The sequence below is a fragment of the Grammomys surdaster genome, unplaced genomic scaffold (genome assembly GCF_004785775.1).
Source record: "Grammomys surdaster isolate TR1022 unplaced genomic scaffold, NIH_TR_1.0 126391, whole genome shotgun sequence".
NCBI classification, from domain to species: Eukaryota; Metazoa; Chordata; class Mammalia; order Rodentia; family Muridae; genus Grammomys; species Grammomys surdaster.
This window is the reverse complement of record NW_021621185.1, coordinates 18669834-18693559: the sequence shown is the minus strand read 5'-3', so window position 1 is coordinate 18693559 and position 23726 is coordinate 18669834. Positions and strand designations below refer to the sequence as shown.

Genomic DNA, 23726 nt, shown 5'->3' with positions numbered 1-23726 from the left:
CTCCTTGGTTTGGGGACACACACACACACACACACACACACACACACACACACTCACACCGAGCGTGGAGTTCCTTCCACTAAGCCCCAAGTTTTCTCTTGACTTGTGTGCCAGCATGGAGATTCAGGTGTGTGTGGCGGGATGAGGGAGGGGGAGGGCTGGGGTCGGGGGAGATCAGCTATTCCTGCCTACTGACTTACTGAAAGCCAAGTCAAAATTAACCAGTTCCAGGCTCAGAAACAGAACAAAAGCCCTCCTTCCCCAGGCACTGGCCTCCAGCAATCAACAATTTCCTTATGCCTTGCTGTAACCCGCCCAAGGGGCCGCCAAATGAACAGCGCACAGTCACACTCGGTGACTAATTCAGCACCGGTGCCTTATGCCCCCCCCAGCCCCCGCCCCTCCTGCTACAAACTGAGCTCTGACTTCTTCAAAAGTACCTGCCACTTGGAGCCAACCCCTACCGCACCCCTTCCCCCACCCCAAGACCCGCACCGCAGCAGCGCCTCCGCAGCACTCCGGGAGCTCGCCCAGCCTTGCACAGCGCCCTCCTCCCCCGCGCGCCGTAACCCCCCTCCCTGCGCATCGCTTGTACTCTCCACGCCGCCGCCCGCCACTGCAGCACCGAAGGGAGGAGGCGGAGGAGGAGGACCGCAGCGTGGCCGCCGGGAGCCACTTTCCCGCCCCTCCTCTCGCCGCCGACTAGCTCAAAGGAGTCACCACTGCGCGCGCTGCAGGAGAGTGTGGCAGACCGAGGCGACTCCGGGCTGCAAGCCGAGGGGTGCTCGCAAGGCGACGGCTGCAGTGCAGACACCGCTCAGGGCAGGGGGTCCCCGGCGGCTGGAACGGTGAGTAGGGAGTCCCTCGCAATCGTGGCGAGGGCTCGCTCCGTCTTAGATTCCTCTTCTGTACCGGGAGACCCAGCGTTGTAACCAGAGAACTTTTTGCAGCCTTCCAGAAGCGCAACTAGCGCAACTTTGCCGGCTCTGGCCCCGGGGAAACGGCTGCAGGTGAGGCAGGCTGCCCGCTGGGTACCTGTGTTGGGATGGGAAGCAGGGAATCTCACTGAGGCAGTTGAGTGACCCCGGGTTTACCGGGCTAGGGCAGGTCAAAAGTGCTCTGTGTTCGGGATTCAAGGACAGGTGGGTAGGCGTCCCCTGGCTTCTTTGGGGAGCGAGGAGGGGGAGCTTCAGGAAGGACAGGAGAGACTATTCAAAACAGGCAGCCGGGAGCGCCCACCATCACCGAGCCATCGCTGCAGCCTCTGGCTCAACTTTTTCTGCGGGAAACCCTCTGCAGACATGCAGAGGTGGTTGGAAAGCACAGGGAGCCGCAGTCGACTCTGCGGGAAGCTAACAGAAATCCCGTCAATTTTCAAACTCTTCAAAAAAAAAAAAAAAAGCGGAAAGCAGAGAAGCGTGCCTGCTGTGGCCCTTTGTAAGAATCCAGACTTCTCTGACACTGCACCTCCATTCAGCAAAACCCTATTGAGCGTCCACTATGCGCCTGGCAGCTCAGCGAATCGCATCTAAGAGTGAGGGTTTCTTAGGAGAGGGACTGTCCCCGATGATGATGATGATGATGATGATGATGATGATGATGATGATAGCAACAATTGCTACCGAGGTCTCCAATGTAAGACTAAGAGGAAATGGGACGACAGCCCACCATCTTCTCTTAGTGGACTTTTCCTCTCCAAAAGGGCTCTAAAATAGAGAGTACTTTCTCCCGCGAGGCTGAAACGCCTCTGGCCAGGCGGGAAAGATTTTAGAAGGCCGGGATGAACTTGGCTGGGGAAGCCAGCACCCCACCTCAGATACAAGGAGCATCTCTGTGGGCGTGCGGGAACCTCAGTCGCCACGCGCGGAGGCGGAGAGGGAGGAGCTGAGTCACCAGCTCTGGAAGTACCGCCTGGACCACTGGAGCCGGGGTGGGGGCGCTCGCGTCATTCTCTACGTGTGGGCGTGATGCAAATACAGCCCCGCAAGGGGGGGCAGGAGGTGGGGGCTAGGAGACCCAGCCTGTCTGGGAGCGCGCGTGTGTGCGTCAAAGGCTCCCGGGTGATGGATACCCTGTGGCTCGCCCTGTACAGAAAGCAGCGACTGGAGGGACTAGGGTGGGAGCATAGACTGCGGCAGAGATGGCAGGGAATGAGAGGCAGGACAGAGGCTGCAGGCAGGCAAAGAGCTCCGCAGTGCGCCGCAGTGTTAGCACTGGGAAGGCGTTGTCTCAGCGACCAGGATTCCCCCGGTACCCGGACGTCTTTTAAGTCTCTGAGGGATGCCCAGATATTCCTTTCACCGGCTGGAATATCTTCCTTCCTGCTTAGCTGATTGACTAAGGAAGGGCGGGGGACGCCTTTCAGTTTACTTTTTGTCCTTAGCTGGAGTGAGACAGTTCTCTCAGACTCCACTCATTTTATGTTAGCAAGCTTCCTAGTGCTCAGCTCAATTTTTCAAGCAAATGCTGTCTTGGTTGAGTTCATCAGGTCTAAGGTCAATCCGTTCCTAAGGCTTTAGGCAGAGGCCTGGCGTCTAAGTAGGATTTGAGAATGGCTTAGAAAACACAGTGGCTCTTTGGTTTTTTAAACCATAAAAATTCGTGTTGAAAGCACTGCTGTCTGCTCTTGTGCTCTTTGATGGAATATTAAAAATCCAATCTATCTTTTAAAAAAACCACATTCTGGGAAGTCTGTAGCAAAGCTTTGACTGAATGAGCACAAAATCTGTAGTATGTGCCACAAAATGAATAAGGGGGATGGGCTAGCAGGTAAGAAAGGGGACAGAGAGAAAAGTAGTTACCAAGAAACCCAGACAAAGATCTGGCTTCCCATTTCTCCAAAGATGGTCATCGGCCGCTGGAATTTTAACTGCTGATGTACACACATCCTCCATGGCAAAGAACGGTGAAAACCAGTCCATGGAGGACTTCATTTCCTCACAGAGTTGGAGGTATAAGAAAGGATGAAATAAACACCTTCTAGAAAAAAAGAAAACAGTTTTCTTTAGAAAAAAATCATAGAGATTTCCCACATTGTTTTCTAAATGAAATTTGGTTCTCAGTGTCAACACATGCAGACAATAGTCCTTCCCTGACAGTCTAATCTAAAAGCAAATGTCATTAGCTGCTGTCTGGAGAAAGCGGGCAGGAAAGGAAGGGTCTGGAGGAGATCTGGCTGCTTTGGGTGATATAGTGGAGAAGTACATTTGCTTTTGTGGCTCCACGACAGGGAAATTTGCTTCTCTGGTCTCACCAATAGATTAACCTAAGAGATTTTAGGTAAAAACGGTGATTATTCTGTTATGTTTCTTAAACGTGAATGATATTCCAGAGAGCAAGATGCGGTCCCCAGCCTCAGGGTGATTCTTGAAAAGATGCCATAGTGTGCCGCATGTCACATGATCACCAGAGAACCCATTTTCTTAAGACTAGGAATGTGAGCGCTTATTCGGAAATGAGTTTGTGGAAGACGTGGTTTATGAATAAAAGCATCTGATTGGTCCGTGTCTCACTTGGGCAGCTCAGCCTTGTTGCTCTTCTTACTGCACCTAAGAGTCGATTTCTTGGGCTGGTGAAACTGAAACCGCTCTCTAGAGTCTACTCAGTTGTTTTAGGGGGAGAAGCCACACTCCACCGGTGTGTTTTCCTGGCTCCTGTTTGTTGGGCTTTCTATCTGACACAGATTCACAGAGCACATACTTGTGTAAATTCGTCCTTGATAAGGTTTGATTGCAAGCATAAGAGGAGTGGGTCTCCTTTCTCTCTCCCTCTTCAACTATATACAGTTTCCACCCATGGCTACATATTTTTTTTTAATTTTCTTTGCTTTTTAAATTTTCTTTACATGTGAGAATTCCATGTAAAAATTTGCAGCAGACTGAATTAGGAGAATCTTCCTTGAGACAGCTGAGAGCAACAAGAGGCTAAGATTACTGTTTGACTCTTGCTAGACATTGTCTTAATGCTAAATGAAGACACCATTTGGCTTTATCACAATCCCTGCACAGCGAGGGCCAGTTAGTAGTCATTGTCTGTCATGGCAGCTTATGCTGTTGGGGCAAGTTGAACAACATAAAGGAAACAAATAGACTGGTTGAATTGGGCAGTTTGCTCTTTCCTAGTTCTAAAATCTTCCATGCCAAGAAATAGAAAAATAGAGGACATATATTTTAAATTTGAATTTTTAAAAATAAACTATAAGAAATATTTTTATTAATTCATTGAATATTGCATGAAGCTCGTTGCAAAGAAAGTGGTCCATTCAATTCTATGTTGTGCCTTTTAGGGTATGTGTAGCCTAATTTCTAATTAGGCAATGTTCAAAGCTTGAATTTATTTTAGCATTGTTATATTTTCTTTGATTATTCTGTCATTTCTACAATTAAGACAGAATAAATACTTTTTAGGTTTTAGTATTTCAGCTATGTTATGAAGCTATGTTATGAAGTTATATATATGTTATACATATAACATATATATGATATATATATGATATATATATCATACATGTATTATTGTTACCATTTTACAGCAGCAATAAATACATTAATGTTGTCATGCAACTATTACCGCCAGCATTGAGAAATATTTTCTCTCGCCTTCTAAGACTGAGACCCACATCCATTGAGTGGTGGCTCCATTCTCTCCCCTAGCTGCTAACAATCACTATGGCACCTCTTGTCTCTATGACTGTGACTACTCTGTTCATATAAATGGAATCATGTAATATTTGCCTTGTCATGATCAGCTTATTTCTCTTTTCATAATTTCCAGATGTTCCCTCCATGTTTTAAAATTTTCTGTCTCACTCAGTTGAATGACATCCCACTGCGTAGATCTATTCAGCTATGGACACTTGGGATACTTTTATATCTCAACTATTATGAATTGTGATCTCTCAACTCGTTATACAAATGTCTTTTTGAGATCATGCTTGCAATTCTTTGGACCATATATCCAAAAGTAGAACTGCTGTATCACGTGTTAATTATATTTTCACTTTTTGAGGAATTGTTACACTATTTTCCACAGTGACTGTAACATTTTACGTCACCCTCACAGTGAACAAGGGTACCAATTTCTTTCCTCTATCACCAGTATCTGTGTGTGTGTGCACACGCATACATGTGTGTATATGTGTGTGTACGTTCTTATTGATATAGGTATGTGTGTGCTTGTGCACATGGAGGCCAGTTAAGTGTCTTTTCAGTTATGCTCCCAGCACACGGTTTTGGTTCCCACAGTAACCCTGGAACTAGATTTCAGCTAGACTGCCCAGAGACCTCCATGGTGCTTGCTGTCTCTGCCTCCCGAGTTCTGGGATAATATGTTCATGCCAATATACCCAGCCATTGATGTGGGCCTAAAGTTCTCCAAAAAGGAGCCTCTACACCCAGAGTGTACGGAAGTCCTATTGTTCACAGAAGTGCTCATGACAGAAGGGACAAGGCAGCTCCCTCTCACTTCGTTTTATAAGGCACAAACCCACTAGTTAGAGAAGCACTTTTGTCACTTCCAGTATTGTCAGTCTGGAACCTGGTACAACAACGGAGAACTATAGCACATGACTACAGCAGTTGCATTTACGCCAAAACATTGCTTGTTGATTACAGGAACAATTTTAAACTTGTCTTGTCACCTTGTTATTTTATTTACTAAATTCAGCCAATGTTGTGCATGTATAAAGCTCATTAATTTCACTATTTAAAAAAAATGAAATAAAGGGGGCTGGGCTGAGGACTTAGTTAGCAGTGCTTGGTGTACAAATGTGGGGCACTGAGCTTGGAGCCTTGTGAAAGGCAGGGTATGCTGATTTGCATGGGTAAACCTGAGGAAACCAGGGCAGGGGGATCCCTAGAGTTCACTGGGCAGCCAGCCTAGCTGACGTCATGAGCTTCAAGTTCAACAAGAGACACTATGTCAAAAGGAAGGTGGAGAGCAGTTGAGGGAGGCACAGAATGTTGACCACTAATTAGATAACTAACTAACTAACTAACTAACTAACTAACTAACTAGCTAATTCTTTCTCTCTCCCTCTCCCTCTCCCTCTCTCTCTCTCTCTCTCTCTTTTCTCTCTCTCTCTCTCTTTTCTCTCTCTATCTTTTCTCTCTCTCTCTTTTCTCTCTCTCTCTCTTTTCTCCCTCTCTCTGTTTCTCTCTCTCTCTCTCTCACACACACACACATACACACGTACATACACGCACACAATAAAGAGAAAAAGGAAAGAAAGAAATGAAAAAGTTTTTGAATACTAGTCTCTTTTCACTAAACTTCAGTTCAAGGACAAGTTTGGGGAGAGGCTGTTGCCTTATTTTCCATCCAAGTTTTAGAAATACTGTCAAATGACTAAAGTATGACATGGGGGTGGGGGTTGAGGGAGGCATACTGTAACCACGCCCAGTTTCTGAACCTTGCTGATCCTTTGTTCCCCTTGCTGTGGCGGTTGATATTTAGCTTTTAAGGTTGTCTGTGATGGTATACGGAATGCTACTAGCAAGCTATTCATAGACAGACTGTATAATTTTAAATATATCTGTTCTTCTTTGTATGCTGACAAAAAAACAGCCTTCTCTTCTCATATCATATTTGTAAAAGAAAGAATGGCATTCTTTTTTTTAATGAATAAGTATCCTTTTTTCTTTATCAAAATTTACTCCCTGAAGCAACCAAATATTTCCTGAGATTCTACAGAATTTAACTGTGTAGTTACAACTGCCCTGTTTTTAAAGAGAGTCCATTTCTGGACCAGTCATGCCCTGAGCCGGCATCATGAACTATCCATCTAGGCAGACATACCACACATCAAATTTTAAAAGGCTCTGTGTGTTTTATTTAGTTCTCTGTGGTCCTGTTGCCTCTTGAAATTCTGTGAGCAAGGGGTTACATCCTTTTTTTTTTTTCTGGTTCTGGGCCCTCCTAATTATTGAGTGCATATACAGACTACGCACACAGACCACATCTTGTATGTGTAATTAGATTTAATTATGACCCAGGCCTGTTATTGTTCAGAGATCTTATAATTTTTCCCCAGACGGAAACACATCAGCAGACACCTAATTCCCGTGTTTATCCCTCTGCACTGTGCCTGCCTTCACCTGGCTTTAAGCGTCCAGTGTGTGTCAGAGCTGGATGAGCATTGAGAGTTTATGAAGCAACGTTCCAAAGTCTCCTTAGGAAACTTCAGTGGATCTCCCATCCCCATCATTGTCCTTGCAACTGTAGAGGAAGTGAAAATTCGGGTTCCAGGGATGCCTTCAACAGGGACACAGCAGCTTGCTTTTAAGATTCTCTCTTCTCCAACATTCAGGTTTGAACATCTACAAATCAGTGATCTTAGACGGTTGACATTTTTCCTAAGAAAAGTATATGAGGCATTTTGCCCTTTTCTTTTAATTAGTCAGCAGTCATGTGACCTGGGAGCCTCCGCTGCAGGGAACAGCCAAATACTTTGGCAGTTCATAGACAAGTGACCTGTTTTGTCACCTCAAACTCTGTCCTCTTTAAAGGCATTCTTTTTTCCATTCCCTTTGATGCTGGGATTTGAACCTAGGACCTCATGCATGCTAGGTAAGCACTCTACCAATGAGCTACTCTCCCAGTCCCAAAGTTACTCATGTTAATAGTTCTAAGTATGCCCTTCTGCCATTTTTCCTTACTTCTGAATGAGTGCGCTTAAGAGATGTTCTAGCGACTCTGGCATCCTTTTCATGAGTTTTCAGCACACGACTGTGTGCTCAGTTAATGCTCATTAAATACATTACTGAAGTGATCTAAGCACAACCTTTAAATACTCAGTTTTCAGATGCTCCTTGGGTTTTCTGTTGACCACACAGCAGGGGGAAGGAGACATGGAGACCCATGAAAGTACCCACAGTCCTTTCTCTGCTTCTTTTCCCACTTTATTTGTAGAGTATCAGCTTCCTCAAAAACTCGTCACTCCTTGGAATCCTCAGTCTCTGCCTCAGCTCCCTGTGGCTCTTGCTCCCTGCCTGCTTCCCTGTAGTCAGTGATGTATTACCTCCCTGGCTGCCTTCACTGCCTGGACAGTCTTGGCCTCTGTGCGGTATTAATAGAACCTGCTGATGTTACCATGAGCTCTTACTGTCCTTGGGGAGATTAGAGAAAGAGTGAGAGAGCACGGGGGGCTGGTGAGAGGACACTTCAAGGGACACAGCGTTCCGTACTTGCCATCAATTGTCTCCTCTGCTGCAGCCCTATTATCTTAGGATCGTGGAGAGTGCCACACAAGTTTCCCTTCAATTAGGAAGAGCTGGTTTCTAGGAGACCTCTTCATCTCCCCCTTTTAGACATGCTCGGAGTTATCAGAGATGAGAAGAATCATTAGAAGTCAATTATTTGCAGTAGTGGACAATTATAAATAGCATAAATGTCCATCAGAGGCTGATCAGGTCAACTGGGTCATCCCAATCACAAAGCGCTGTACAGCCATTGAAATGAGGAGCAGGCATTAACAAGAAACACTTTGGATACACGTTGACATCAAAAATTTATCAAGTTTTTATCAGAAGATATGGTATGCTTTTATTAAAGAGAAACTGAGATACATTTAAAAGTATGGAAGAATGAAGTCCAAACTGGCATCTTCAGGGAGTAAGTTGGAGAAAATCTTGGGGCGGGGGAGGCAGGAAGAAGGGGGAAGGGAGAGAGGGAGAGGGAGGGAGAGAATGAATTTATTTTTGTCCGCTTTAGTCAGTTGCCCAAGATACTCCCAAAGCATTATAGCCTATTGCTGCTGCCCTTTATTTTCCACTCAAGAGGTGGGAGGTTAAGTCCCTATAGCTGAAGACACTAGGCATGGCAGCCACTCAGAGGACCTGAGCTGGACCTGAATGTCCCCTCTCTGAAGACTTATGGTGCCAGAAAGATCCATGCAAGCTTCCAAATCAGGGAAGCAACCAACAACCCAACCCAGCTATGACACCCATGTACCACAGCAGTGACTGGCATGGTGATACCCATGTACCACAGCAGTGACCGGCAGGGTGACACCCATATACCATAGCAGTGACTGGCATGATGACACCCATGTACCACAGCAGTGACCAGCATGATGACACCCATGTACCACAGCAGTGACCAGCATGATGACACCCATGTACCACAGCAGTGACTGGCATGATGATACCCATGTACCACAGCAGTGACCAGCATGGCACTATAACCTCAACTTGGGCAGCAGAGGCACACATGCCTTGGTGGTAGCCAACAACTCTCTGGCTTAAGCCCTACTCAACAAGAGAAGAATGATGGTTAGCACTGGAAGCTTGAGGTCATGGATCCTGGATGAGAACCTACAAGTGTCACTTTACTAAACCAGCACAATCCCTAATAACTATTCCTTCTATGCTCCACCCAACAGTTACCTAGCAACAGCCAGGTAGGCCTGGTTTGCTATAAAAGAGACTGTTTGGCCTCTCCCTCTTTCTCTGACTCAGAAGGTGAACCAGAGAGTGGGTTTAGCTGGTCCCCGTAGGAGCTCTGGTGCTGCTTGGTTGATAGTTTCTACAAACACTGTAGAAGCTCTGACCAGAAGGTGACTTTTTCACACCTCGGAGTCTCATCTGGGGAGGTTGTTTTTGGGTTTTGTTTTGTTTTGTTTTGTTTTGTTTTGTTTTGCCACTCCCATGGCTCTGAGATGCTGGGATTCTTTACACATTTATGCGACACTACACATTCACATTCACGGGGTTTCCGCCACTCTTACACTGGTGTCTCACTGCTCTCTTAATTTACAGTTTCCTGATGGCACAGGAGATTGGACAGATTTCCGTAGTCTTATTTGTTATCTGCATATCTTCTTGGTTTGGTGTCTGTTCAAAGCTTTTGGCCATTTTTCAAATGCAGTTTTTTCTTACTGTTGAACTTTCAGAGGTTGTTGTTGTTGTTTTAAACCAGTCCTTTATCAGTTGTGTTGCAACTTTTTGTTCTCTCAACGGTCTTTTTGCAAAGCCCAGAGCATTTTCTTTAGGATGCAGACAAGCTCTTACTAAAACCTCAGGCTTTACAGGTCCCCAGGTAAGACCTGTGAAATGGTCACCAGACGCTTTGAAGGGAGAGTCCACAATTGATGGCAGAGTCACAAGTGATGTCTGTGAGGACTGAGATGTTTATTTGATGCTCCCATAGTTAAACAATGCAGCTTGTCTCTCTAAGCCTCTGAGAGCATGTTCTAAAGAACCAGTCAGCTGCTTTAATAAATGCAGTTAGAACATCAGTGGGGGAAAAAAAGGAAAGGAGCCCTTAAAATTAAGATAAAACCACTTCCTCCCAAAAAATAAAATGAAATTGACAACTGCTTTCATTCACAGAGATTTTAGTGATGCCTCGCTGAGGTGGGGGGGAGTTGGTGAATACAATCAAAGAGGTTTTTTGATAGTTTTAAGAAAGCTAAACCTTTCTCTCCAACTTAAATACTAATAGACTCTCCTTACTCTATGTCAGGTATCAGCAGAAACCACACATTTCTAACATGCAGTTAATCCAGAAACATGCCAAGACCTGGGATTTTCTTCTGCATTGGTTTAAAGACTCTCCATTCAGTACAAATCCACAAGGAAGATGTCTCAAAAGAACAGATCACTTGATGGTCAGAGTAGCTTTACTCGTGCTGTGAAGCATAACTCACACTCTAGCTGTTTCTAGGAGTGGGCTTTGTTGGTCTCTGCATCTGTTACCTCAGTGGCTGCTGCATCATCTGGTTTAGGAGCCCTCAGGGGCTGCAGGAACAGAGTAGCTCTGGGTGACCTCTTACCTTCAGACACTTCTGAACATCCTCTTCCAAGCCTGGCTGCTTCAGGGTGATAAATCTTGGTAATGAAAGGTACTCTAGAGCTGCTCCTGGCTTGTTTTAAGGAAGAAGTCTTTGAACTGTAAAAGCTCCTCCTTCAGAGGGAATCCCATCCCCAGGCTAGTAATAACCACATAAGAGTAGCAGGCATTTTCTGTGGCTCTGCTTTGATGCTAGAGACTGCTTTAGTAGGGAATTCTGGATTCCCTTGAGCATCCTGTTGGGTAGCCTTGAGCATCCTGTTGGGTAGCCTTGAGCATCCTGTTGGGTAGCCTTGAGCATCCTGTTGGGTAGCCTTGAGCATCCTGTTGGGTAGCCTTGAACATCCTGTTGGGTAGCCTTGTCACATCACACTTCCAGCCTCCCTTCTCCACTCTGCCTCCATTCACCTCATATACAACTCTAAGTCACAAACAATATTTACAATTAATTTTATAAAATGTATTCATTTGTTTGAATGTATAGGACTGTTTCATTTGCATATACGTGTGCCTGGTGTCTGTGGAGGTCAACAGAGGGAATCAGGTCTCCTGGAACTGGAGTTACTGGAGATTGAGAGCCACCATGTGAGTGCTGGGAACTAAGCCTGGGTCATTGGCAAGAACAGCAAGTGCTTTCAATCATGGTGCCATTTCTCTGGCTCTAAGCATTTTCAATTATAATTAAGTCCAACCCGCCAGTTTGCTTTCATGGATCATGCTTCTAGTGTTGCATCTCAAAAGTCATTGTCCAGCTCAAGGTCAGTTAGATTTTATTCTACGCTGCTTCAGAAAGGTTTGCAGCTTTTGTGCTTTGTATTTATGTGTATGACCCAGTTCCGTTAATTTTTGTTAAGAGGTATAAAGTCTATATCTAGATTTTATTTTATTTTTATTTTTGGCAAGACAATGTCTGGTTGTCTAGTATCATTTACTAAAAAGTCTATCTTGGGGGCTCTCTAGTTCATGTCTCAATCTAGGTGTCCAGACCTTTTTCTGATTCTTTACTGTCTTGACTATTGTAACATTCAATGCAAGTCTTGATGTCAAGTAGAAGATATTCTCTGACTTCGCTTTTTTTAAAAGTATTTCTTTTCATTTTCTCTAGATTCTAATATAGTTGCATTATTTCTCCCTTCACTTCACTCCTCCAAACTCTCCATAGACCCATCTTGTTCCTTTCAAATTCATGGCCTCTGGTCCCAGGGGTCATTTCAGAAGAGAAGACAGAAAGATTGTAAGACCCACAGAAGCTTGGTGACCTTGCTGTGGATTGGGTATCTGTGGAGTGTGAGCAGAGAAGTTACACCCATAAAGTCTCACCAGCATGACTGCCTGGACCTGAGCTGAACAAGGACCACAATGAACACGATTTTGTTCTTTAATGCATGCTGATATTTGGCTTCCAGTTTGTGGATGTCTGCAGAATAGTCAGTGGCGTATTGACTAGGTCGCATTGACTACATTATTAGAAAGAATTGATACATCAGACTATTGAATCTTCTCATTTATGAAAAGCTCTAGTATTATTTTAAGGTCTATTCTTTATATTTTGCTATTGGTAAAAGAAACATAGTTAAATCTCCTATTGGCTTTGTGTCTTGCAACCTTTATAACTTCATTTATTAGTTCTGATAGATCCTTCCTCCCTCATAAATTTCTAAATAATTATGTATAATTAGAGGTAATTGGATTCATCTCTTTCAATCTACATGATTTTCCTTTTTCTTGTCTTATTTTATAGTCTAGGATCTTCAGTATAATGGAATGAATAGAAATAGAAAGACAAAATATTCTTTTGTTGCTCTTGATCTTAGGGAAGGGCATTTACTATTTCACATTGAATGTGGTGTGAACCACTGGGATTTATATGATTTTATCGTTATCAGAATTGATAAGCTTCCTTTGTTTCTAAGTTGCTGAAATTTTTTTAATGAACTCATGTGTACTTTATCTGATGATTTTTGGACTCTTCTTAACAATAAATATCCTTAGATACCAATATCCTTAGAGATATAGACTACTATGGTTTTTAGTTTCTTTTTACTTAGCTTTGCTGTGTGGCATTTAAAAAAAGAAATATATCAATTTTATCCAGGCTTTTGCCAGACTTCCTGAACAGTCATTTGTCATTACAGTTTTCTTGTTTGTTTATTTGTTTTTAAGACTTCCTGCTTCTTATATTTAATTGTATTTCCTTCATTTCCCTTAATATTCAGGTAGATTTTTATAGAGATTCTGGAAATTTTGCCAAGTCAAGTAGACTTAGCCAGGGCCCTTTAAAAGACACAAACAAAATAGCTAGCAACTTTTCCTGATTCATTAGAATATGAGGACCAAGTGCCTGTTTGTTGGGGATTTAGTTTAATGCTTATATTATGTTAATTAGGTTCCCCAATGTAAGACACTGGCCCTAGTTGACTGTGATTGGTAGATAAAGTTGACGGTGGCCAATGGCTGGGCAGGGAGACAGAGGAGGGACTTTAGATTTCTCTTGCAAGGGACTTAGAGGAAGAAGGATTTAGAACTGCCATGCTAGGAAAGCAGAAAGATCAGGCCTGAAAAATCCAGGACAGAGAAACTTCCAACGTGTAAGAATCAGGGATCGTGACCCAGGAGGGCTGCAGGCCTGGGTCGTCCAGGATGAAATATAGGTTTTAGTAAGTAATAATTTAGGAGTATCGGAAGGGAGAGTACGTTAGCTGTAGGGAGGTTCGGAAGTGCCTAGCCATTGGCATATTAAATATAAGGGTGGTCTGTGCGTGCGTGCGTGCGTGCGTGGGTGCATGTGTGTGTGTGCGTGTCTTTCTTTCAGAAACATTGTGGCAGATAGCAAGGAACTCGCTCTGCCGCCAGCTGGTGATCATGAGTACCATTAATTGTCTACTGCAACACCCATCGTCGTATAGAAGTGTTTAAACACTGATCTTTGCTTTTCATTGTCAACTGAATAGTCCCAACAAATACTCAGATCATTAGTGACCATGTAGGATGACATATATGTCTAATTAATTTTTAAGCCTGCTGAGTTTGTAGAAATAAATTCCGTTGAAGACAAAAATGCTGATGAAAATGAATTACTCATAAGTTAGCTTTTATCTTTCTTCATTATTAAACACTTTATATGTTTATAATCAAAAGATAAACACATTGTTATTTGTCATTTGAGGACAACATTTGTCTTTTTTTTAACTCATGGGTTTTATTCAGTCTTTGTTACATATCTGTTTTTCTCACATTAATATTTCAGAGTGTAAGAAACATAGTCTATTCAAGTCCTCAGGATGATTTTAGAGTGGTTGTTTCATGATGTACACATTGGTGTGGTGTGAAGGGCTTTTCTAATGCCCAGAACTACTGATACCTGGAATTAAGTACTGTGGGTTTATTGAGCACTGGGTGACTTCTTTTCCCTGGATTCCACTCATTGTTTCCTTTTCCTAATTACCAATCTGTCTTTCTTACACAGTGTATCTCATCTGGACTTTTAAAACTCTTCTTTGAACTGTAACTACCTTGTTACCCTGGAAAAAGAAAACACTCTCTTTGGATAGAGCAAATCCTCTATTACACAACCATTCTGCAAGTCAACCACAGAAAGTATCAGTGATTTGCTTTTACCCAGACGAATCTGTGGGTTGGATGGGGATAGCCATTCTGTTCTAGAATAAACTTTTCTGAATTTTCCACAAGATGAAGAAGCCCGGGGCCTTTCTTCCTCCTGGGAATAATAGACCACCCAGTTAGTGGTTGAGTCTCTCCCACATACACACAGGTCAGAACTGGGTGCCAAGTAAGCAGACTCACATAATGCCTTGGGATATTAACTTTGTGTGAAAACTTGGTAAGGCCTTGAGATGCTACAATATTTGGTTAAACATTGTTTGGGGGCATGTCTTTGAAGATTTTCTATATGCAGTCACCATTTGCATCCATAGTCTTAAATAAAGCAGATTATACGCCCTAATGAGGACAAGCCTTATTTAACAGACTGAGTAAAAAGTTGAAAGAAACATTTTTGTGTGTGCTTGTCCTATGGCGAGGCCACTGTTCTTCTGCCTTTGGATTCAGACTTGGATTCAAAGTAGAGCACTTTGTATCATGGATCTGCAGTTCTCAGCCTCCATAATTGTGTAAACCAACTAATTGCGTTAAATAATAACCTCTATATACACATCTGTACCTGCGTGTGTCCTATTATTTCTCTGGCCAGTAATTACTTCTTGAGCTTGGGAACTGGCACCCTGTCACTTAGCCCACAGTCCCATAAGACCTATAATGCACATGACAATTCTGCATAAAGCATCGTCCATCTGTCCAGTATGCTACTGTACATCTATTCACTCAAAAAAAAAAAAAAGGTTAGAACTGAAGTATGTTTCATGTGAGCGTATCAGCGTTTGTGTCTTCTTGATGTGTAATGTTTTCTAGGAGTGAAATTACTTTTAAACTAAGAAGGCTACATTAGTTTCGAAAGTGGGCATCACCTGTGGAGGTGACATTTTCCCACGGTGTTAAGTTGCTGAGAAGAAACCCATCGCTTGTCTAGTTGGTGTTTATTGGATCTGTGATCTTCTCCAGCTACCTACAGACATCCCAGAACTCGGTTTGCCTTTAAGAATGTTTACACTGCAATGTTTATATACTTGAAAGCATAGTTTGGAGCCAGGCTTCATGGCACCTCCCTGCGACCCTAGTATTTGGGAGGCTGAGGCAGGAAGTCATATGTTTGAGGCCAGCTTGTGTTAATACATGGTAAAACCCTGTCTCAGTAGAGAGGGGCGTGGTTGGGGGGGGGAGGAGGGGAAGGGAGGCAGGAAAGGAGACTGGGAGATGTAGTTCAATGGTAGATCACTTTCTCAATCGTGGGTAAAGCCCTAATCTCACATTCGCTAGCATTTGAAATGTTCTTTAATATAATTCAAGTCGTATCTTCATATTTAAACTTACATGTGGAGGTAAGTTATTTTATTTATGACTGGTATTTAATAAGGCAGTATAAATCTTATTCTATTCTATAGATTTTTGGACAGTTTTTGATTCTTTGTATTCTAATGCTGTGTAATAAGATGATACATACAGTTGGAAATGGGGAAGGAGTGGCTTATTGATTATTTAGGAAGTCTCTCCACATCAGCATTGAGTCTGGAGGAAGAAGATTCATCTGTGAAGACGGTGGAGTGGGGTCTGGGCGTACCTGGGGAAGAGTTTGCAGAGAATGTGCAATCCTTTTCCCAACTCTAGCTTTGAGCCCACTTGAAACTGAAGGTAGAGGCTTTAGCTGTGAAGGCCTTGAGCTTTTCAGGGTGTCTCTGATTTATTTATTTATTTATTTATTTATATTTATTTTTACTAAGAATGAGTAAGTTTTAAAGGGGAGAAAACCAAAATTATGTGTTCAAGATGGTAATCTGATCTGGCCTCAAAGCTAACCTTGAATTCCAAATCCCCTGCCTCCACCTTCCAAGTGCTGAAATTACAGACATGCACCACAATACCCAGTTTTTATTTTTATTCTTAATTTTAAAATATAATCACATTAGAGTCACAGACTATGATGACCTACGTGCTTATCCTAGATTTCCACTAACTGCTATTTTCAAGAACTCAAGCATATTTTCCTCCAAATCTTAGGTTCGTCATCTGTAAATTGGGCATGGGTAGGGAGGAGAAACTTAAACTCTTTCCTGGGGGTGGGGGGAAGGCATTGATGATTGCAATTTATCTTTAAATGCATAAAAAATAATATAGACTGATGGATGAATAAAAGGGTGTATTATACATAATAAAGATTGAGGGGGGGGCTGCCGAGACACCTGGTAGATTTTTGTGACTTCTTCCTAACATGATCTTTTAAATCCTCTTATTCTTAAATATCACTGTCAGTCACTGTTTCCTGTGGGATTCCCTGCCTGTGTTTTCTGGGGACAGTGGGGGTGGGGGCCTTGATTCTGCATTGCTTCCAGAGGAGACTCTAGAGCAACAGTTCTCAACCATTCTAATGCTGCAGCCTTTTAATACAGCTCTTCACACTGTGGTGACTCCAACCATAAAATTTTTCTTGTTGCTACTTCATAACTGTAATTTCACCACTGTTATGAATAGTAATGTAGACATCTGGTATGCCAGATACCTGATCTACGACCGCCATAGGGCTCGTGACCCACAGGTTGAGAACCACTGCTACAAAAGGAAAGCTTAGTTACCCACCGTGTAACTAAGGATGTGATTATTTTCCTGTCAACTGAAACTGATTTGAGGATAATTCAGAAGGAAGAAAGCAGAAGGCTGTGAGAGAATGATGTAAGAGGGAAGAGAGGAAGCCGTCTCGTGTGCCTTCTTATCTACGTGTGGAGTATTGACAAGAACTGCCCAGCCTTTATCTAGGAATGCAGGCACTGTTACTGATGGGGCAGAGCACTCCTCTTTTATTGATAAATTCGTTACAGCTAATTGTGTCCCCAAACAAGCATTATTGTGACTCTGAATACATAATGATGGTGGGCCCTTTGGGGTATGGATGTGTGTGCAGAAGAAGCTTAGATTGTATTCAGAGGCAGTAACTAAAAAGAATTAAATCAGACAAACAAAGCCATATAAAGGCTAACATCGGCTTCCCAGCAGGCCTGGAGAGAGAAGCTTACGATTAGTGTAATTAAACAGAAGACTTGTATAACTAAGCCAAGATTAAAGGAATGTTTTGCAACCGATAAGTAATTTATTTGATCTTAATTTTTGATGGGGGAGAGATTGTGCACCTTCTTGTTATCACCATATTATATCTTCTTATCTTATTATTAATTCATTGATTGTTTGGTCACTATGTCAGACATTAGGGGTAACATACAATCTGTTCATTGAGACTCCCAAATAAGTTAGAAAATTACTCTTCATATCACACCTCATCTAATGCTTTAGAAAAAAAATATTGTACGTGTACCTGAGTTATTGAGAATCTAGGAGATGTTTTAACGTTATTTCCATTGTATTTCTAGCTTGCCATATAAGTGCCTTCAGTGTGTGTGGGGGGGGGGGAGTCTTTATTCTCCCCAATATTGATGGGTTGTGACATCTTTACTAAGAAAGCCACAACATAGCTAACAGCCTTTCCCAGGGTCTCCTGGTCACACTATTTTTCTGCTTGGAAGGGTGGCTTCTCGAATTCACAGGCGAACTCACCACTGACGTCCAGTCTGGCTGACATACGACAACACAGAGCTCTCCTTTAGAACATTTTTCCTGTCTCTTTGACTGACAGCACTGAGAATCGAGATGTCTGCCTCTTCAAGTGTCAGCTTCTCAGGCCGACCATCACGCTGATGCTTGACCCACAGGCCAGTTGCCCTCATCATGCAGGCAGCTCAGCTTCCCCTCCAGCGATGCGAGAGGGATCTGTATAAGTTTCAGGCCATTTGTGTTTGCCTTCTTCACCCCAAACTACAATTCTCCCCCGGCTGCAACATGTGTGCATTCCTTATGTAGACCTATTTCTTAAATCTCAGAAGTAATGACGTCGTGAGTTAGTGATCAGTATACACCCCAGCTCATACTTGAATTTGAATCACTTAAAGTCTTTAAAGCACAGGCTTGCCAGCAAACTGCCCAGGATATTTCATTTGTGAAATGCCTGGTGAACATTTATAATATCAATAAACTATACAACTAGCAAATGTTTATTATCTCTTTTAAAAATTTGGATAACCACGAAAAGAGAAGCTTTTAATAATGCATGGCATTTAATTTTTAATCTTGGTTTTATGTAAAGCTGCCTTGAGTTAACTGGAGGTCAAGACTGGCTATTTTTTCTTTATTGGCTCACAAACCTCAACTCTGCTAAGTGAAATAAATGCAATTTCACAGTAGACAATGAACACTAGCATCAAAACTACAGTTACTTCACCAGTTGTTGCCATGGGGAGGCATTTGTTCCTATGGGATAATGACAGGGCTGGAATTTAAGCAGAGATGGGAAGGCAGAGATGTGACTTAATAACTGTCTTTAGGTATTTAATAGGTAAATGCATAAAGGATCATGGCCAGCTTTTCTTTTCTTCTTAACAAATTAGGATAAGTAGGTTTGAGCAGATACTTGAAGTATTCTTTTAAAAATGTAGCAGGAGTTTCAACAAAGTTTAAGCTGGGTGCTACTGGGCATGCCTGTAATCTTAGCATTTGGGAAGCAGAAGTAGGAGGATCAGGGGGTTAATTCCTACCTGATCTACATAGTAAGTCTAGCCCAGCCTGAGGTACTCCTGTCTGAGCAGAGGAAGGATGGGGGGCAGGTGGAAGCCAGGAAGAAAGGGAGATTTCAATCAACTTCAGCCACCAAGCCAGCCATCTCCAGTATGCAAGGGATAGCCCATCATCAGGGAAGTAAGACGGGGAGTGACACAGCCTGAGGGCACAAGAAGCATATGGATCTGGGTGAGGTGTTCAAAACGGGCTTTCATCTGTACAATAATTCAGAGTGAGAGTCAGTATAAGGCATCCACAGGTCCTTGGTGATTTGAAAGCTACCATAGAACACTTGCTTAAGGCAACATTTCTCAGCCTCAGTACTGCTGACATTTGGTAATTCTTCGTGAGGACTGTCCTGTGAGTTGTCCTTACCCATTAAATGTATGTCCCTCTTCCACTTCTTACAGCCAAAAAAATGTGAACAAACACTGCCCCATTTGAACTTGTGAACCTCTTTCTTTTGTTTATGCTAGTGCTGGGTCTGTATTGGATAGGCACCCAATGTCTACTGAGCTGTCTTCACTTTATTAGTCTTCCTTGTTAGCATTACCTGGGACCACTTGCTGGTCACACTCAGCATCACAGTCTACAACTGGGCAGGTTTTCTTACCCTTCAGAGATTCCCCAGATCATATACACACTGTCAGGCAGCCAACGCTCAGGTTGGTGTATCCCAAATGCTTTGGGCAAGCTTTAAAGCAGCCTCAGGACTGACATCTGAAAAGTGGAGGACCCCAGCTTCATACTTTGAAGATCTGAGTATTAATCACCCTGTTGGAGAAAATCACTTCCCTTTGTGTGAAGGGAAGATGTGACTCAAGAGATGGATCTATCCACCAACCTCAAGTTCAGGGCTATCAAACTCCTGTGCTGTTCTTGGTGGATGAAACTAGCTCTCAGCATCTAAGTGCTGGGCTAGACTTCCCTGCCTGAGCCAAACATCCTTCAGCCTGCACTTTCCAACGTGGCCCTATGACTCTCTTCAAGTGTCACACAGGGTCCTCTCTCATCCTAGGTCTTTAGGCAAGTGAAATACAGGCTCCCTGAATTGTGGTTGTTCCCTGTTCTCTGTCATATTCATATAAAAACACACATATATACACACATATACACACACACACATGTACACACACACACACACACACACACACACACACATATAGTTTGAAAGGACTCCTGTCAAGATGGTGCTTGGCTGCAGCCCAGACTCACATGAACTGGCATATTCTTCTCTACTGCTGGCCTGACCTTCAGAGAAGTCACAGCAGGGTGTCCATCCAACTGTACTCGAGGCCTGTGGGCTGGGGGTTTATCCTGGGGGCTTGTCTCTTGTTCTCCAGGGCCACCAAGCTCACCTTGAAGGGAGGTTTTGCTCCCTTCTACCTGAGGAAGCACCGTGCCTGTGCCTGTAGTTGTTGTATTCATCATGGCTTTTCTGTTGATATTTCATTTATCTTTCTCAATATTTTTTGTATTGAAAACAAATATTAATATGATTTTTAATTCTCCACCAGAATATATGAACTTATCTTATTCTTTTATAGCAATGTTTTTATTGTTTCTTTTATTTTTGAGATTATAATATAACTACATCAATTCTCCCCCCTTCCTTTCCTCCCTTCAAATCTTCCGACGTGTGTCTTCTTTCTTTCTTTCAAATCCATGGCCTCTTTTTTCATTGACTGTTGTTACATGTATATAAGTGTATACATTTATTAACTACAACCTGCTCAGTGTGTCTAATGGTACCTGTGTCTATATTTCCAGATCTGACCAGAGAAAGTCATTCTAGCACTGTCTCTGCAAGGTTCTGAAGCTCTTTCTGTCTCTTTAGCAGAGTCTAATTATTCTTGTACCTGATCTTCTCCTCAGTTTGATCACATGACAGTAGACCCTACTGCAACATCTTACCCGGAGCCTCTCCAAAGATTAGTTATAAAGCTCATTACACTTAACTAAAATATAGTAATTAATATCAAAACAAAACTGCATGTGCACCAACATTTATTAGAAATCCCATCCTTAGGTAATTTAACAAGAACAAGAACAAAGAGCTGTACTAGATTGCCTACTTCTCCTGCAGACATGTGAAAGAATACTTTTTCATACTTTGTTTATTGTTGAGTGGTTTTACCAGTGGCCACTAGGGCATTTGGAGAGAGCTGTTTGTTTGATTGTTGTTTTGTTTTGTTTTTAAATACTGTGGGGCTTAATAGAAAGGGAAGAAAGTTAGAAGGATGCAATGGGCTGGCTATGTCACTGGACACTTGTTATTCAGTCTTCTTGTAGTCTCAGCCCAGGCCTCCCTCACATCTCACTTAAGTCAATACAACAGTGTCCAGGCTAACACATCTGAGTAGTGTCCTTAATCCATTTTCTCGTCTTGTAAAATGTAAAAATGTAAAACACACTTGAACTTGTGAACTTTTTAAAACTTTATTGCTTATGCCAGTGTTGGGTCTGTATTGGATCGGTACCCGATGTCTGCTGAGCTGTCTTCACTTTGTTAGCCTCCCTCCTTTGCACACCTAGGACCACTTGCTGGTCACACCCAGCACCATCAGCTTTGCTAAAGATCACTAATGGCTCCATCCTCACGAGGAACTCCACTGGACTTCCTGGAGTTCTTCCGGGGGGACGCGGGGGGGGGGATGCTCTCCTGCCTCCTTTGGTCCTTCTTGCCTCCCTGGACAAGCTCCTGCTTGCCCTTACTCACTGGGCCAATTCCCATTATCCTTCCTGACTGATTAAAATGAAGCTTTTCCTTTTCTTCCAAGGTCCGACTTAGGTGCCTTCAATGTGTAGCTGAGTCACCTTGTCCTCAGCCTCATGAGTGCTCAGCTTTTGCTGAGGTTCTTGGGGATCCCCTGTAGATCCAGGAAGATATGCTGAGCCTGATACAAGGGACACATATCACAGAAGGGAAGTGACTGAATGCAGAGAGCAGGTACCACTGACATGAGGCCATAGTGCCTCGACCACTGGGTGTGTGTCTGCTTGTCTAAACCAGGTTCTGTCCATAAGCCAATGGGCTCTCAGTGTTCTGAGTGGCTCTGTCAGGATTGTAGACCTGAATTAGGCTTGGGTAGTTTACTCATAAGCTTATTGAGAGATGTTCTATAAATATTCTTTACTAATCAAACAGGAAACATGACCTTGACTTTATTTACCAGGTCTCCATTGCTGTGCACCTGTGAGCCTCACCGGCTTAAGATTGCAAAAGCTTGACTTAGCCTCAGCTTACAGCCAGCGGAAGCTTTAACATTTGGAAGAGCTTGATTTTTTTTCCCATTAGTTTGGTTCATTCATATTCTATTAGACATTTACACAAATGCTTTTTGTTATAGCACCTGGTCTGCTTCGCTGCTCCATTACCCATTCTGTTATAATGTCAAAGTCTGCAAAACCATGCAGGGATGTTGGAAAAGGTAATGGAGTGTGTAATGATACATAATTAAAACCGCTGAAATATTCAGCACGTTGTATAATAGATTTCCAAAATGACGGCTCCTTTGATCCATTATTTAACATTCTTCGCTTAGTCTTTGTGCCTTTCTGTAGTTACTGTATTGAAAGATGGACAAAGGAAAAGGAATCTTCTTATTAGTCATCTGCATCTGACTTTACTCCCAGCTTCGTAACTCTAGAAAATGACATTCTTCCTCGAGCACACAGAAATTTAAAGAATAATTATGAAGCGATGTTTTGAGTAGTAGAAGAGTAATATTCTCTTAAAATATTAGTGATTCTTAACTCTGTTTTAATAACAATTGCAAAGATATCTAAATCCTTTTTGTTCTGGTCTTTAAGCTCTGGGTGCTGTTACCATCGTTACTTCTGGTCATATACGGGTTTGCATGTCAGCCTGTGACAAATAAATAAAGTCTGTGGTCTCACACAGGGTGTTTGCTCTGGTATTAATATGCTAACTACTTATATAGGGTTAAATTAACAGGTTAACTATAATAGCACATATATACTGAATGCTCAGTTAATCCTCATGATCTTTAAGAATAGTGTAATTAAAATTATAATGTATATTGTTCTAAACACTTAGGAATGAAGTAGTATCAATTTTATGAAAGCATTTTTCGGAATAAAAGAGAGGGACCTTTGTAGTAGGATCTGAGATTTTTTGAATTTCTTTAGTTTCTGTTGTTATGTCTCCCTTTTCAGTTCTGATTTTATTAATTTGGATACTGTCTCCGTGCCCTCTGGTTAGTCTGGCTAACAGTTTATCTATCTTGTTGATTTTCTCAAAGAACCAGCTCCTGGTTTTGTTGATATTTTGTATTGTTCTTTCTGTTTCTATTTGGTTGATTTCAGCCCTGAGTTTGATTGTTTCCTGCCTTCTACTCCTCCTGGGTGTATTTGCTTCTTTTTGTTCTAGAGCTTTTAGTTGTGCAGTCAAGTTGTTAGTGTGTGCTCTCTCCAGTTTCTTTTTGTAGGCACTTAGAGCTATGAGTTTTTCTTTTAGCACTGCCTTCATGGAGTCCCACAAGTTTTGGTATGATGTGTCCTCATTTTCATTGAGTTCTAAAAAGTCTTTAATTTCTTTCTTTATTTCTTCCTTGACCAAGTCATCATTCAGTAGAGAGTTGTTCAGTTTCCATGTGCATGTGGGTTTTCCATTGATTTTGTCATTATTAAAGACCAGTCTTAGACTGTGGTGATCTGATAAGATACAAGGGATTATTTCAATC

The 23726-nt window shown here is 42.6% G+C and overlaps 1 protein-coding gene across 1 annotated transcript in view; it reads left to right on the top strand.

Moving 5' to 3' along the window:
- The first annotated feature begins 726 nt into the window (after positions 1–726).
- Positions 727–23726, top strand: part of Sv2c (synaptic vesicle glycoprotein 2C) — a 177801-nt gene continuing 154801 nt past the window's right edge. The window contains exon 1 of the mRNA XM_028760161.1: positions 727–848. The gene's annotated coding sequence lies outside the window, so the exon portion shown is untranslated. The remainder of the gene's footprint in view (positions 849–23726) is intronic.